Here is a 15,092-nt window from a genome sequence, read left to right as displayed (position 1 = left end):
TACTTTTATAGTCATCCTGATTTTTTTAAAGTTTTTTATAGTTCCAGGTAGACATTTCAGAAGTGCATCACTGAGAAGAGACGGGGGCTTAGTAAACCCAAGATTTTTTTGAGTTCGACAGTTTCCACTATAGCTTGAAAAACAGAAGGGCAAAGATTTGCACGTGGGAATTGTCCAATCAAATTTATTAGTGCCTAATACATTATGGAATACTTCTATCTTTCTTTTGTAGATGCTAGTGATAACATGAGCAACAAGTACCATATTGTTGACATAAGTATTGTATATATTATGATGATGATGATTGAAAGTTTGCTCATGTCATGTAAGCTGCGTACTAGATTTTTACGAATAGAATTGGATCATGCTTATTTTTAGGCAAATACGATATTTTATTTCTGTAAATACTTTTAGTTTACTAGAAAAGTGAAAAGATAACTAATAGTTGAAACCTCTGTATAGTCTTTCTTAAACAGGTTAATGATCTAGCTTCTTCTGTTGCATGCTTGCAAAACCTGCAGAAGCTTATTCGGAAATAATTTCTCTATTGAAAATTTTTATTACATTACCGAGCTCCAGTTCCTTTACTGTTGCTTGAAAAGGGCAAGGAACTATCTCCGATTTTCAGTTTCTGCTGATGGCCTTCACTCGTAGGGATTTTATTTGTGCACCGAAAAAGAGAGAGCTTATATACCAGATGGCTCTACGAATAGATGGCAGAAACCTCTCTGTATTTTTTTTAACTTGGTTCAAAATTTCAGAGAAGGAAGCTCATAACCATGTAAAGGGTTCTATTTATTTTGCATATTCTCCATTGTTAAAATCAGTTGACTGATTCGTGATTAGCAAATAATTCAACAGTGAAATTGTTGCAGGAATGAACAAAATAGAAAATCACAATACGCCACGCATTAAATCCTTTATGTAGATAGGAACAGCCTTCTCTGCAAGCTTATACTCTCTAGGTTTAAATTTGTAATATCCACTTTTGTTTAATGTGAGTGGGAAAAACACGTTTTAGAGGAAAAAGTGGATAGTAGTTCCTTATTGTGAAAAATAGAAGCATTAAATATCTGCATTTTTTTCAGGTTCAAATGTTAATCAGCACTGGTGGTCGTGATGAGAAGACGCTCATCTATAATATGCGCCGACGCCTCTTACATGATGAATTGGCCCAGATGTTCACGTTAAGTGGGAGATCGACGAAGAAATTGGATAAAAAAGCGTTCATTGGGACACAAATTGGGAATATTGTATTACGTAAGTACTTTATATAAAATTTTCTTTATACTCATACCTATAAATCTCACTGCTCCGATCGGACTACCTGATGAGGTTTCCCTTTATGTCTTTAGTTCCAGCAGACGAATGATGGGATGGTAGATTCTGGTACTCTGCCTGTCCACATCCTTCCCTTCCCTTATCCCGGCCTGAGCCTTAGATACCCAAGAGGTATAAATACATTCTTTCAAGTTTAGTCTGTGAATATGTCTAAGATTTTAAAAGGTGAGGGCAGTAAGCTATAAATAATATGCATTTTAAAATTTTTGAAAGATTTTGCAACTTTGTTATGCTATCACCCACATCGTATATTGCACCAAGACACCAACATGGCAATTCTTCATTAAGATGTCAGGTAGGTGTTGCTGAAAGAAACTGAAATAATTGCTGGGAGTAAATTAACTTTGGAACATCGGTGATTCTTGACGCTACATTCGAATTATTGAATTAGGCAGCTGTTTAGCGTGATTTTATTTTAAATAAATATTGAAATAGTTGTCATGACTTATGACTTAACCCTCGTATTAAAAGAGGTTCCATAAAAATATTAAATGTAGTTTTAAAATATTTATATAGGATTGCGCTTTACTCACCAGAAGGAAGACATTTTTCAGTTTTACCTTTATATTGTCTGTTTACCAGAAATGTGGAAATATCTGCAAATTTGTGTAGCTATCAATATCGGGCCTGATATTTTAGTCGTAATTTTTAACAAGTGACAAACCTGTAAGACGATTCCGAGTTTCTTTCAACAAAATGTGTCGTTGGAAGTTTAAATTTTTCCTATTCTTTTTTGTTACTTTATACGTAGAACGACCTTTGGCTCTTAGAAGTTGTCTGTTGCCGTTTAAATAAGTTTTCGGGGCCAATTTACTGCTGAAATATTCGCTTGTCGCCTGCGGTGACGTTAGGGTTGGGAAGTGCTTTCTCCCATGTACAACAATGATCCGGTAACTTACCTTGATTCGAGGCTTTGTTTGCCTTTAGAGGCGCGTCAATATTGTCACTAACGAAGACGTAAACACATCCGCTTCTAACTCGAAAATACGAATTTGAGAGAAAAATCTATATATAAAAAAAAGGTCCGATTATCGGAATTCAAGAAAAAACTTGCGAGTTTTTCTCGCTTTTAGAATTTCAAATTTGATCTTTCTTTGAAAGATAGAATCGTGGGAAGCGCTCTCATATAAATCAAATAATAAATCTTTATATACTAATGATAGTGCTCTCCATGCTTTTCCCTTCGAAAGTTTTTTTTTTAATTTTTATTTTATTTTTAAACTTGTTTTGCATAGTTGTTTGTAAGAATTTAGATTTTTATTCTCACAGCCAATAGAACTACATATTGTATGAATAAATTTTATATATATATATATATATATATATATATATATATTTTCGCGCTATAGTTTACAGTTTGTAAACTGCAGCAATGTCCGTGGTGTTTACCTTGTATTTTTCATTTAAAATGAGAAAAACAAAGGGATGGAATTAACTCCATGTCCAAGCTGCTTTGTACAATATGAATAAATAATTCCAGATCTTTCTGTCCTTACGAAAAAATGTGAATATATTGATGTAGTCTTGTTCATAAAACTTCGTCCTTACCAGTGTCTTGCATTGCTGTGTATACACAAATACAATTTTTTAAAATTAATTATCTCTGTTTTGAGATGCGTGTAAGAAAGTGTACATTAATACTACTGATGAGAAAGTGAAAGAAAACATAGGCGATTGGCTGCACCAAGCTAAAACTAGGTTGACTAGGCTATAAGTAGTATGCAATTTTATAATTGATGGGTTTGTAAATGAAAACTAGATTTTGGGTTTCGTAAAAGGAAACTAGACTGGATATTTAATAGATTTCTTAATCGCGTCAGCGACTGATAGATCCCTGTATTATAACGCAAATGCCACCTATAACGCAGCCCTTTATTACACACTTAAAGAAATCTTTAATAATTGTCAAATATCATATAAGGGTAATACGTACTTCTGCTTTGTAGTAAAAGTTATGCGTTTCGCTTCTTTAAGCTGATTCGTTGAATGGCTCGAGGGCTGATTAGATACGCAGTAAATCTGTTTAAAATATTGTCGAGGACCCAAGTTTTGTCCTCGAGTGTACCAGCTAGATTCAGAAGGATGATGAAGTCGGAGTGTAGTACTGAAGTACAAGATGGTCATACAGGTGTCTTATTTAGAATTGAATTTAGAAACAAAAGTAACAAGCAGGACCTCTTTTATCAATTTGTAAGAATGAAACGGAAACATACTTGAGAATAGGTGATTGTTTGAAGACAAAGAATATAGTAAGCTGACTGGACATTCATGAAGTCACGTTTAGGTTTCTTAAACTGAACATTTCAAGAATACAAGACTCGGAGAAGAAACAATAGGTGACGAAGATAACACGCGACAGTGTTGTCCACCACAAAGAAATTATTAAAATCCCTGAAAAGGACACACAGGGGCTCATTCTGGTTCATTTTGCTCACTCTGACTCATTCTGTTCATTCGCGCTTATTTCCCTCAGTCGGATTCGGATTCTTAAGATCTCAGTCTCTACACCAAACTACACTCTCTCCATATCCATTTATAACCTGTAGCAGTACAGTAAACAACTCTATTGAACCGAGTACCTCAAGGAGCGGTTTCAACGTCTTTACCGCCGATGCAATGGAACAGCAGACGTAGAAGATACAAAAGATGCCAGTGTTTATTAACCCTCAAGAAACCTAAACTGTGTACTGAATGTCTCATTCCTTTAAGCAATTACACGTTCTAAGTCTCAGTTATTAGAAATAATAATCACAGTCTTTAATCACTCACTTCTCAAACAAATCACCAGAATTTAGAGAAAAAATATCTAGCCAGAGAAAGAAAAAAGGTTTAGTTTGTATATAATATATTAGATTCGGGATAGCGTTGATAGATACTACTTATATAAGATTTAAGGTAAAACGCTGAGATAGTGATGAAGATATTGCACAAGCTGCGTGGGTGGACAATATATCGTAGTAGGCAGTATTTCTAGTAGAACACTCGAAATATAAAAGTAAACTCCAGTAGACACCTGATTACAGACATTGTGGAATTAATAAAGCGAAAACTACTTTAAAATTAATTTAATGAAATATGTAATGAATTTATAATATAAGAAATTGACGGTTTGCATTTCCTTTTATATTTCAGTAAGGAGAAGCAGCAAAAAGAGGAAGCAGCTGCAGTTGGTGGGGAACAAGTGGAAGAATTAACGTAGTACTTTGAAAAGCAAATTTTGTATTACATATTTAGCCCATGGACGAAAAAAAAGTTAACTAACAAGGGCAAAATATAATTAATGAAACTAAATTAAGTGTTGTTCATTTATATTATTTAGAATACTTTCGTTATAATATTGAAGTATTAATTTCTTTTATGTTTTTATTTAATTTCCTTTAGAATATGAACACGAGCCTATAAAAGTCGAAATATTTTTAAATAGACATGAAAAGAGCTAAAATCACCGGGAAGCATTCCAGTTTTCACCCTCCGACGTGTGCTGTTAAGTTAAAAAAGTATTTCTTGCTGTAACGTAAGTCTAGGGTGAGATTTTTCAACATCAAAGGTATAAAAAAGGGGGGGGGGGCATTCTAGAGTCTTATTGATGCATCCATTCTCAGAAGATCAAGGTTTATGCACTAGCGTTTAGTTATAGTTTTGTCGAGGAATTCCATGTGGTTGGATTATAACTGCTATAATCAGGAAGCTTACACACATGTTAAAACTGTTTTAGCGAACCACAATGCAGATACAAATAATAACTTGATTTTTCACGGTTACAGCAAAAGAATTTTTAGATTATTTTCTCACATTTTGCTGTTGCAGAATTTTAGGCCATATTGTCATTTTCTTTCATATCAATTGGATTCTTGTATGAGTGTAAGTTTGCATGCAGTACCTTCTGCAAGCGTTTCACTTCCATAAGTCATGTGTAAGTCAGCAGGCAGTGGCGAGATGAGCATTAATTTTCGCGGCCTAGACTTTCCATTGTAAAAGAAAAATGCATGTTTTATTATTTCTTTTACAAGTACATCACTTGGTCTCGCCAAGTGGTATATTTGTATTATAGCAAAATAATGCACTTTTCTTCTGCAATGAAAGCGCAAGCTGTACTCGCTAATGCATCCTTCAATGTGCTATCACTAGCAGAAGACTTGCAGAGAAAGTAAAGTGCTTGCTGCAGGCTTGCTATGCTAAGTTCCGCACACTTGCAGTAGACTTGCAATGTAAGTATATACCTGCAGAAGACTTACTACACTCACTTGATGAAAACCTGCTGTAGCCTTGCAATGAAAGTATATACTTGCAGAAGACTTACTACAAACTTGCTGTAGACTTGTTAGGGACTTGCAGTGCAAGTCGTATCCTTGCAGAGACTTGCTTATAACCTACACAAACTTGCTGCCAACTTGTTGTGCACTTGCAGTGCAAGTGGCATACTTGCTGAGACTTGCGTCAAACCTGGACTAGCTTGCTGGCAACTTGCTGCGCACTTGCAGTGCAAGTAGAAACTTGCTTTGCAAACTTACCACACATTTGCACTGCAGGCGTGCTGCAAGTTCGAAGAGCGTCAACTAGGAAGTTTGCATTAAACTTGCATCAAACTTGCAGACTTGCATCACAAGTCTGCTGCAAGTTTGTCAGACTTGAATTGCAAATCTGCTGCAAGTTTGTTGCAAGTCATTTTTGCTATCTGGGTTCAGATTACCGACCTATCTCTTTATTCCCGGTTGACCTCAAACTCTTTAAGAAGGTACTCACCTCGCGACTACGACCAATTATTCGCCGCTATGTCAGTCCTTTTCAGGCGGCACTCCACGAGACCCCCACCCTTCAGTATACTTTACGTTCTCTCAGAGATCATTTTGCGTATTTTCATTCCCGTCTTGTGCTGGCGGGAGCACTTGCGGTGGACCTAGAAAAAGCATACGATAGTGTCGATCATGGCTTCTTAGCGTTAACTCTTGAAGCATGGGGTTTCGCGTTAGCCCTCCGTCGGGTCATTTCCAATCTGTATGCTACAGCGAGCTTTCGCATTCAGATTAATGGTCATTTATCACCCGTTATTCAGTTAAAACGAGGTTTGCGTCAGTGATGTAATTTGAGTTTCACGCTCTTTGCATTAGTGCTAGACCCTTTACTTCGACGGTTGGCCACATTATCGCATCCTGGCCCTCTATGTCTGGCAGCCAAAATAACTTTACTTATGCTGATGATCTGAATATAACCGGAGTGGATACCGCGTCTATGATAGAATGTTTTCCAGTTTTGCAGCGATTTTCGCGTTGTTCCGGTCTCCACTATAATACACGTAAGACTCACGTTCTACAGTTTCATGGTTTTCATTTACCTACAAGTGCCCCCGGTGCACCACCTTTACCTCATGTCACGTCTTTAACAATCCTCGGAATTCCCTTTACGTCATATCCCACTCAGCATTAAGATGAGATTTGGTCCCCACTGTTATCACAAGTGCGTCAACTGTTGTATTCCAAGCGTTTTCGAAGACTACATCTATTACATTTATTAACGTTTATGTGGCCACCAAATTGTGGTACCGGGCGGGAGTTTACCCCCTACCGGAACTGTTCACACTTAAGTTTGAATCCATGTTTCCTTGGCATATTTGGCGCGGTTTATTTTTTCGCATTCCCAGTACTGCACTTTACCTTCCGCGTGTACGTGGGGGATTAAGTTTTGTTCACCTTCGCCTTAAATGCCAAATCTTGTTTTTGTACGACTTCTATAATGCTCTTCTCCTTGGAGACTCGGTAACACAACGATAGATTTGTTGCTTCTGACCGAGCTATGAATCTCCTCTGAACCTTCATTTATACAATTTGCGTCCCAGTGTCCGTCCTATGTATTGACCTTAATTCGTAATTGGATCTACGCTGGGATGATCATCGACCCCACCCGTCACAATGCCAGTGCACTATATGGTATTCTTTTAGAGTTAACATATCCTCAGACACGCCTTAGAATACTCGACCATTTCCCGCAGGTGAATTGGCCTCAAGTCTGGGCCAATATTTTTGATGCTGTGTTACCTTCTTATATGCAAGAGGCCTGGTTTAAAGTTGTTCATCAGCTTATCCCTACTCGTGCGCGTTTATTCGAAGTCCAACGCGCACCCGATGCGATTTGCGAAAGATACAATGAAGAAGATATATTGGACCATCGTTATACGTAGTGCGTAGGTGCGTCTTAAATCTGGAGAAGTCTGGCGGCGATGTTAGGTCGTATTAGCCGCCGTCCACCGCGTCAATTCACTGTTGATTACTTGCTACTTCGAGATAATGTAAGTTTAGCGCTACACGCCTTTGCTAGATTCATGCATTTATTTTGATTTTTTTGCAACGCACTCGCCGACAGCTCTTCCATCCTGAGGTGGACCGCCATCCCTTCAGTCGGTTTTTAGAGGTGGTGTTCCTATACTCTTTCCTTCCCGTACATGTAATATAGACGAGTATGCTATATTTTTTCTTGCTACCTTTTCTCTTTTAGAAAATAATTTCGTTTTTATTTCTTTTATATTTTTTGTGATATGTTGATACTTTTCTCTTCTTCTTCTTATATGTTGATGTTCATTAAGTGAAGCTATTGATAGAACTGCTCTCTTGACTTAATTCATAAAGGCAGTTATCCGGTTGTTGTTAATTTTCTGTATCTTATGTAGGTACAATAAAAACTCAAGGTAAAGCGTCTGCTTTCTAAGTAGCAGGTCTGGGTTCAATTCCCAGGTAAACCTTGTTTTATCTTGCATATTTTTTTCTTATCACCGTTGCTTTGTTTCAGAAAAATACTTTCTGTTGTTGTTGCGTGAACAAAATATTTTCATTATTACAGAGATAGACAGAAAGGATATATTTATACGGTAATTGTTGAGATGGCCTCGAAACTAGGCAGTATGTTCGTGTGAGGCTTTGAGACGATACTCATCTATTTGAAAACTAACATATGTAGCTCTGGACATGGGGCCTCACCAGTGTATCTTTCAGAAACAGTGTTCCGGGGATCACAGTTAGTATTCCCAGGGGCACTGCTGATAATATTGTATTTATTATTCTATTATACACGTATTATTTGGTCTGCGGGAGCGCTCTAGAAGCTTCAAGGAGGCAGTTTACCTCCCAAAAAGTTTTGGAAAATGCATTGAGCATCATTTGCACGATATGGTATCCAGACAAGACAAAAATACATTTTGTCTCGCGAGAATGGTGTGTGATTCTTTAAGAGTTCCTTCTTTAAGAGTTCCTTTAAGAGTTCCTTTCAATTTACAAATGCCTTAGACACTTTGTTCCTTGTCTTTAAGTTACGTGATTCACTGAACGTATCTGAGTAAGTTGTCTTTATTTTCTATTCGGTTATACAGGTTTTACAATCATTTCGTTTAAGCTTGAACGACAGGAACACGAATACAAAATCATTTAGGTCAAATAAAATTCCCCCACCGCTAATCGAACCGGTGACCCCGTACACCAAAAGCACATGTGCTAGCCACTAGACCAGCGCTAAGAATGAATGAAATCTGTTTTGAAGTGTCTGAAATCTATGCCTATTTCGCCCTGATGCAATATATCTATTGATGTTTTTATATATTCTTTACTTTGAGGAACGATATTTGTTATTTATATGGGTTATATTACGTTCGTCCATAAATACTATATAAATTATCAGAATTATTCATGATATTTCATAGAAATTCGCTAGTGCATGCACAGTAGACGGACAGTGTAATTGGAAGGTGAGTTCAACAGATATTATGTACTTCGCCGACATTATTTAATAGCTATATAGAAGAGATAGCGAAAACGAGTCTACCTCATGAAGATAGAAATTTCGGTAGGAGTTGATATGATGAGGTGTATACGGTTTGGGGTTGATATAGTAGCTGCAGAATCTAAAAAGAAAATTAATAACATGCAGAAAACTTGAGAAAGGCTTCTTAAGAATATGGGATGAAAATCAATGTTTGAAAGACAAAATCCATGGTGATTGAAACGTAGCGATCGGTGTCAAATATAGAAGTAGGAGCGGGAGAAAATAACAAATGACTAGTTTTCAATATCTGAGTGGTATTATTAGTGATGGTATCATATGCGAACGTAAAATAAAAGCAAGGATAGCAATGGCGAAAGAAGCATTTATGATGATGAAAATACTATTTTGTGTGATCTTGAGTAAAGTTGAAAAAATCATTATAAGCTTCGTGTACTGTATTTTTCTCTATTTATAAAGCAGAAAAATGAACATTAGGCAAAAATGATGAGAAACAATTGAAGTGTTGAGGATGCGGTCTCTTGGTTCGATCCCCGGAGGATTCACTAAAGAAGAAAACATTATTATTTTTTTTATTTTTGATTTATGTAGTCTAAAGGCTCGAAGAGCATTTTGTATTACTTTTCTTTTCTGTGTTATTAAACCCAGCATGAAAGGCAAATGTCCTAGAAGTCCCTTACCTCTTCCTCTTCCGCTTATGCAGCCGATTGACAAACAAACGAGACGCTGAATCTTGTTTTCCGTGTCTAGCTTCCGCAGTCAGCATTGAGGAAAACGTTCTCCTGAGGTTTGTGTTTTCTGTATTTACACCTAGAGTCAGAGATTCCTGCCTTCCGCTTTGTCTTCAAGTTTTTGCCGGGTTCGATCCTGATGAGTCTGGGCTTGGAGGACATCGCCTCTGATGAGGTCGGCCTGGACAACGAACTTCGGAGTGACGTCGAAATGATGAGGTTGACGTGGGTGGCGTCTAGAGAGACGCCTTGACCATATTTGGAAGACCACATGACAGGAAGGAGGGACCCGAAAAAACGGAACTGAAACAAAACCATCGGACAGAGGAGTCTCAGGGGAAATGATTGGATTGTTGACAAAGGAGCTTCTCCGTAATTCTCTCGCGTTAGCTAGATACGCAATCATGGATTGTTTACATCAGATTAAGGTAAAGTACCTTTTTTGCCAAGCAGTATTCGAACACCAGGCTGTATAAGCTCGCCCCTAGAAATTCATCACCTTTGCTCTACCTTTCATATTAATTTGCCATGCTAATTTCTAAAAAGAGTTTGAGTTTCATTTCAAAACTTAACGATAGATTCATATCAGTATAAAACTAGGCCTTATGCCATATGACCAGTGTAAAGTTAGAAAATGCATTTTAGTTGGAACGAATATTAATCTTATTAGATCTCATTGGTTTACTCTTAATGTACCTTCCCGACATTCATTCCGTTACTGGAAAAGTCAGAATTCCAGTCACGTTTCAGAAGGCTTTCGAAATATGTGCTTGGAGAAGAATGGAGAGAAATAGCTGTGTCGAGAGGATAACGAATGAGAGGGTATTAGAAATGGAAAGAGAAAAATATTATTATAAAGTGGAAGAAAAACTTTTTGGGATATTGGTTAAGAAGGAACTGTATCATGAGGGATGTGTTAGAGGGTATGGTGGAAGGAAAAAGAGGGAGGGGATTAATTAGACTATATAGAAAGAGAATTAGGCTATTGGCGATATCAAAACAGAAAAATAATATGTGAAGATGGATGTGGATTTTTCTGTTTCTACTGTACATCATCGGCATCATTATATCAGAAGAAATCCGCCATTACCAGCGGCTCACTTACCACGGCTTAGAAACTGCCATGCTCCAGGATCTTCTATTAACCTTTCCATCTTCACACACGACTTTTCTGTTTTGATATCACCTCATCATTTCATCTCCTACAGAAATTCCATGTACATTAGGTAGACTCGTTTTCGCTATCTCTTCTATATAGCTATTAAATAATGTCGGCGAAATATATAATCTCTGTTGAACTTACTTTCCAATTACACTGCCCGTCTACTGTGCATGCACTAGCGAATTTCCATGTAAGATCGTGAATAATTTTGATAATTTATATAGTATTTATGGACGAATACGTAATAGTACCTATATGAATAATATATATCGTTCCACAAAGTAACGAATATGGTAAACATAAAAACATCAATACACATATTGTATCAGGCATAAATTTCAGACACTTCAAAACAGATTTCATTCATTCTTACCGCTGGCCTAGTTGCTAGCACGTGTGTTTTCGGTGTACTGGGTGACCGGTTCGATTCCCGGTGTGGAAATTTTAATTGACCTAAATGATTTTGTATTCGTGTTTCTGTCGTTCAAGCTTAAAAGAAATGATTGTAAAACCTATATAACCGAATAGAAAATAAAGACAACTTACTCAGATACGTTCAGTGAATCGCTTAACTTAAAGACAAGAAACAAAGTGTGTAAGGCATTTGTAACTTGAAAGGAATTATTAAATTAGTTCCAGTTCCACCAAAGTAGCATTTTTCTTTTACCTGTTCTCGAAGTTTCTCTTTGTATTTCTATCGGTTTCGAATAAATAGAACTTTGAATAGGGACCACGTTGAATTCATTTATTGAGTAAGCCTGAAATTCTTATAAGATATGGCGATGATTTTATTATTATTATTATTATTATTATTATTATTATTATTATTATTATTATTATTATTATTATTATTATTATTATTATTATTATTAGTTAAAGTACGAAGTTTCGAATAAGGCAATGCAATATTTACGTAAACTAAATGATAAATTATTTGATAATATTCAGTAGCCCACTATACATTTGCGAGGTTTTGCTTTCGGAAATGAAGTATATACGGCATTGAATAGTAAAAATATTACAATAAAAATATATTATTAAAATATTGATTAAGTATTTGGAGTTTAACATGGTTTCCAGTAAGAATTATATAGAGAGAGGATTTGCTTTAAAGTGCGATGCAAACGAATATTCTAGTTTTAATCAGATTAGAAACCGATAACTTACACAATACTATTTACTTCATTAGTTCTATAAACCTTTATGCTTATCGTATGATAATAATCTTTAAAATTCTGATTTTGTCATTTCAAAACGTAGAACGAGATTTCAGCGCCTGACCAGTGGGAGAATTTGAGACCCTGTCGACATAAATTCGTGGCCATATCTTCGATCATGCTCAAAGTGGATTCTATCAATGTCCTATCAATTTCCTCTCATTCATATATTGACCATTACCCAGGGAGAATCTATGAAATCATGAATGCTTAAAATTAGTTTTTGATTAGAAATCAAAGGATAATAATGAAATATTGAACCTACTTAATATTTTGTTTTCAGTTTTGGAATTTATATTTGCAATTCATATAATGTTCCCTACTAATCGAATTTGAGAGAAAAGTAGTTGCCAAAGATTTATTCAAAGAAATGTGTTCAGTCCTCTCATGAAAATAGGAACACACTTTTAAGGAAAAAGAAACAAAACGAATACTTCCTACAGGGTTTGAACGTACAAACTTATGATTGAAAGACTACTGGCCCAAATGGCTCGATCAGTTTGTACGTCTTCACTGAGCTTCTTAAAACATTTGTGTAAAGTGGTTTCCTGCTCCACACTTTTTTGTTTATGTCGATACCACTAAAATTTTGTGGTGAATATTTGGGCGATACAGGTCTTGCAATGTATATAGGTCTTTTCCGTATAAACAACATTCAATGTTACGTCCTAATAACTTATATGCAACAGGTTGAATCTGTGAAATGATTGGGGCTGCAGTGATCGTAAATGTTTTCATAGTTAGGAGCCTTGATATGCAAACCCGCTTAACGTGGGGATTTACTATTGTGAAATTTGGCACATAATAAGCCATGTACATGATTGTAAGAGTACAAGTAGTAATAGAGTTCTTTCTAATATATTGTGTGTTTGGTGTTCAAAGTTAAGTGGAACAAATAATACCGGTTGAATTGAAGTATGTGTTGGTAACAGGTGTCTGCTGTAAAGGGAAATGAATTCCTCAAGGAACAGTTTTCTAGAAGTTGACACCTTATGGCTAAGCCATAACCAGGAGTCTGGCCGCGGAGCCCCCCGCGAGCTTTAATGTGTTATATACCTCTAAAGTCGCAATCACACTTAATTATTCGCATACATTCACAAAACATAGAAAAAACAATTTCGTATACATGTTCATCCTGTGATATGAGTAACGGGAAAATTCCGATATCTTGAAAAAGGCAATATTTTCCATGTAAATGAAGTGTCGAAATTTTACCTCGTTTCGAAATGCTGTTTTTTATAGTAGTGGCACACATCATAGAAACGTCATAATATGTCACACAGTGAAGCTAGGAAGATAGTTTGTGCTAGGGAAAATAGCATTAAAATTCGTTTTTGTTTGGAGCCACAAATCGAGAAAATGTGAATTTTTTAATGGCTGTGGCTAGAATTCAAAATTTCGAGCGCATGTTTATTCTGATGCGTAGTCTCCGAATGCGTGCTTAAACTTGAAACAAATAGTCATCTTTGGTGTAAGAAAGTGCTGGGATGGTTTTATTGGTGCGTCTAACTGTAGACAACTTATAGATACGGTGCAAAGAAGAAATTGCGTTCAAATGTGTAGATTGCAGCGTAAGTTAAGGGAAAAATCTGACATGTTGGAAAAGTCGCCATCTTCTATACAATATGGCGGCTCAAAAATGTGTTATCATGAAATTTGTAAGTTGTGCTCAAAGTAGGTAAGTCATGTTTTGCTATATTATTAAAGATTATACGTAGTTTAAGTGAAGAAACAAATCATTGGAGAAGTCGCAATTTTGAAAGCAAAATTGCCATATTTTTGAATTGCCTCCATTTGGCCTGTTATGTTGTATGTTGGGGGCAATACAACAAGTATCAAAGTAGTAAGTAGGTAAAACGTCTGTTTTGTAAGTAGCAAGTATGGGTTCGATTTCCAGGCAAACCTTGTTTAGTCTTACGTTTTTTATCACCGTTGCTTCATTTTAGCAAAATATTTTCCGTTGGTAATGCGTGAGCAAAATAGTTTCGTTATTACAGACATAGACGGAAAGGATATATTTATACGGTAACTGTCGAGATGGTTTCGAAACTAGGGAGTATGTTCATGTGAAGCTGCGAGTCGATACTCAACTATTTAAAAACAAACATATGTAGCTCTGGCGATAGGGCATCACCAGTGTTTCTTTCAGAAACAATGTTCCGGGGATCACAGTTAGTATTCCCAGGGACACAGCTGATAATATTGTGTTTATTATTCTATTATACATGTATTATTTGGTCTCCTGCGGGGGCAGTCTAAGAGCCCCAAGGATGCAGTATACCCTCCCCAAAAACAATTTGGAAAATGCATTGAGCATCATTTACACGATATAGTATCCAGACGAGACAAAATACATTTAGTCTCGCGAGAATAGTATATGCTTCAAACCTGAAATGATTGCAAAAAATCTTTCCTTTTATACTCCTTGTTTAGATAGATGCGTATACAAAGTTTGAAATCTATACCACAACTGAAACAGTATAACATTATAAATTTTAAGGAAATACACACACACACACATATACACACATTTATATATATATATATATATAATTCTGTTAGATTTATATATCATTCTGACGTTCTTTTAAAACCTCTAGAATTTGGCTTCCGGTGCATATAGACCGTCATTCGGCGTCTAGTGATAATATACTTGATACGAAAACCACCATTTTGACGTCCTGCAACGCTGCAAAATTTGGCAGTCAGCGTTCTAGAGAAGGAAGTCGATTTCAATGTGTACTAGTACACAGTCACATTGATGGCAGTCGTACTGCAGAGAAAAAAAAAAGAATTTTCCTTGCTTTTGCATGATTTATCGTTATATGTGTATATATATAAATGTATGTATTAATGAACGTATGTGTTTGAGGTGTG

General features: G+C 36.2%; 1 long non-coding RNA gene across 1 annotated transcript; it reads left to right on the top strand.

Moving 5' to 3' along the window:
• The first annotated feature begins 1,103 nt into the window (after positions 1–1,103).
• Positions 1,104–4,625, top strand: LOC145683334 (uncharacterized). The gene is made up of 2 exons (XR_014131050.1): positions 1,104–1,260; positions 4,474–4,625. It is a non-coding gene; the product is annotated as an uncharacterized LOC145683334 (long non-coding RNA).
• Positions 4,626–15,092: the final 10,467 nt, after the last annotated feature.

This window comes from Thermobia domestica, chromosome 4, assembly GCF_964235325.1.
Source record: "Thermobia domestica chromosome 4, izTheDome1.hap1.1, whole genome shotgun sequence".
Lineage (NCBI taxonomy): Eukaryota > Metazoa > Arthropoda > Insecta > Zygentoma > Lepismatidae > Thermobia > Thermobia domestica.
This window is presented reverse-complemented; position numbering and strand designations above follow the sequence as displayed.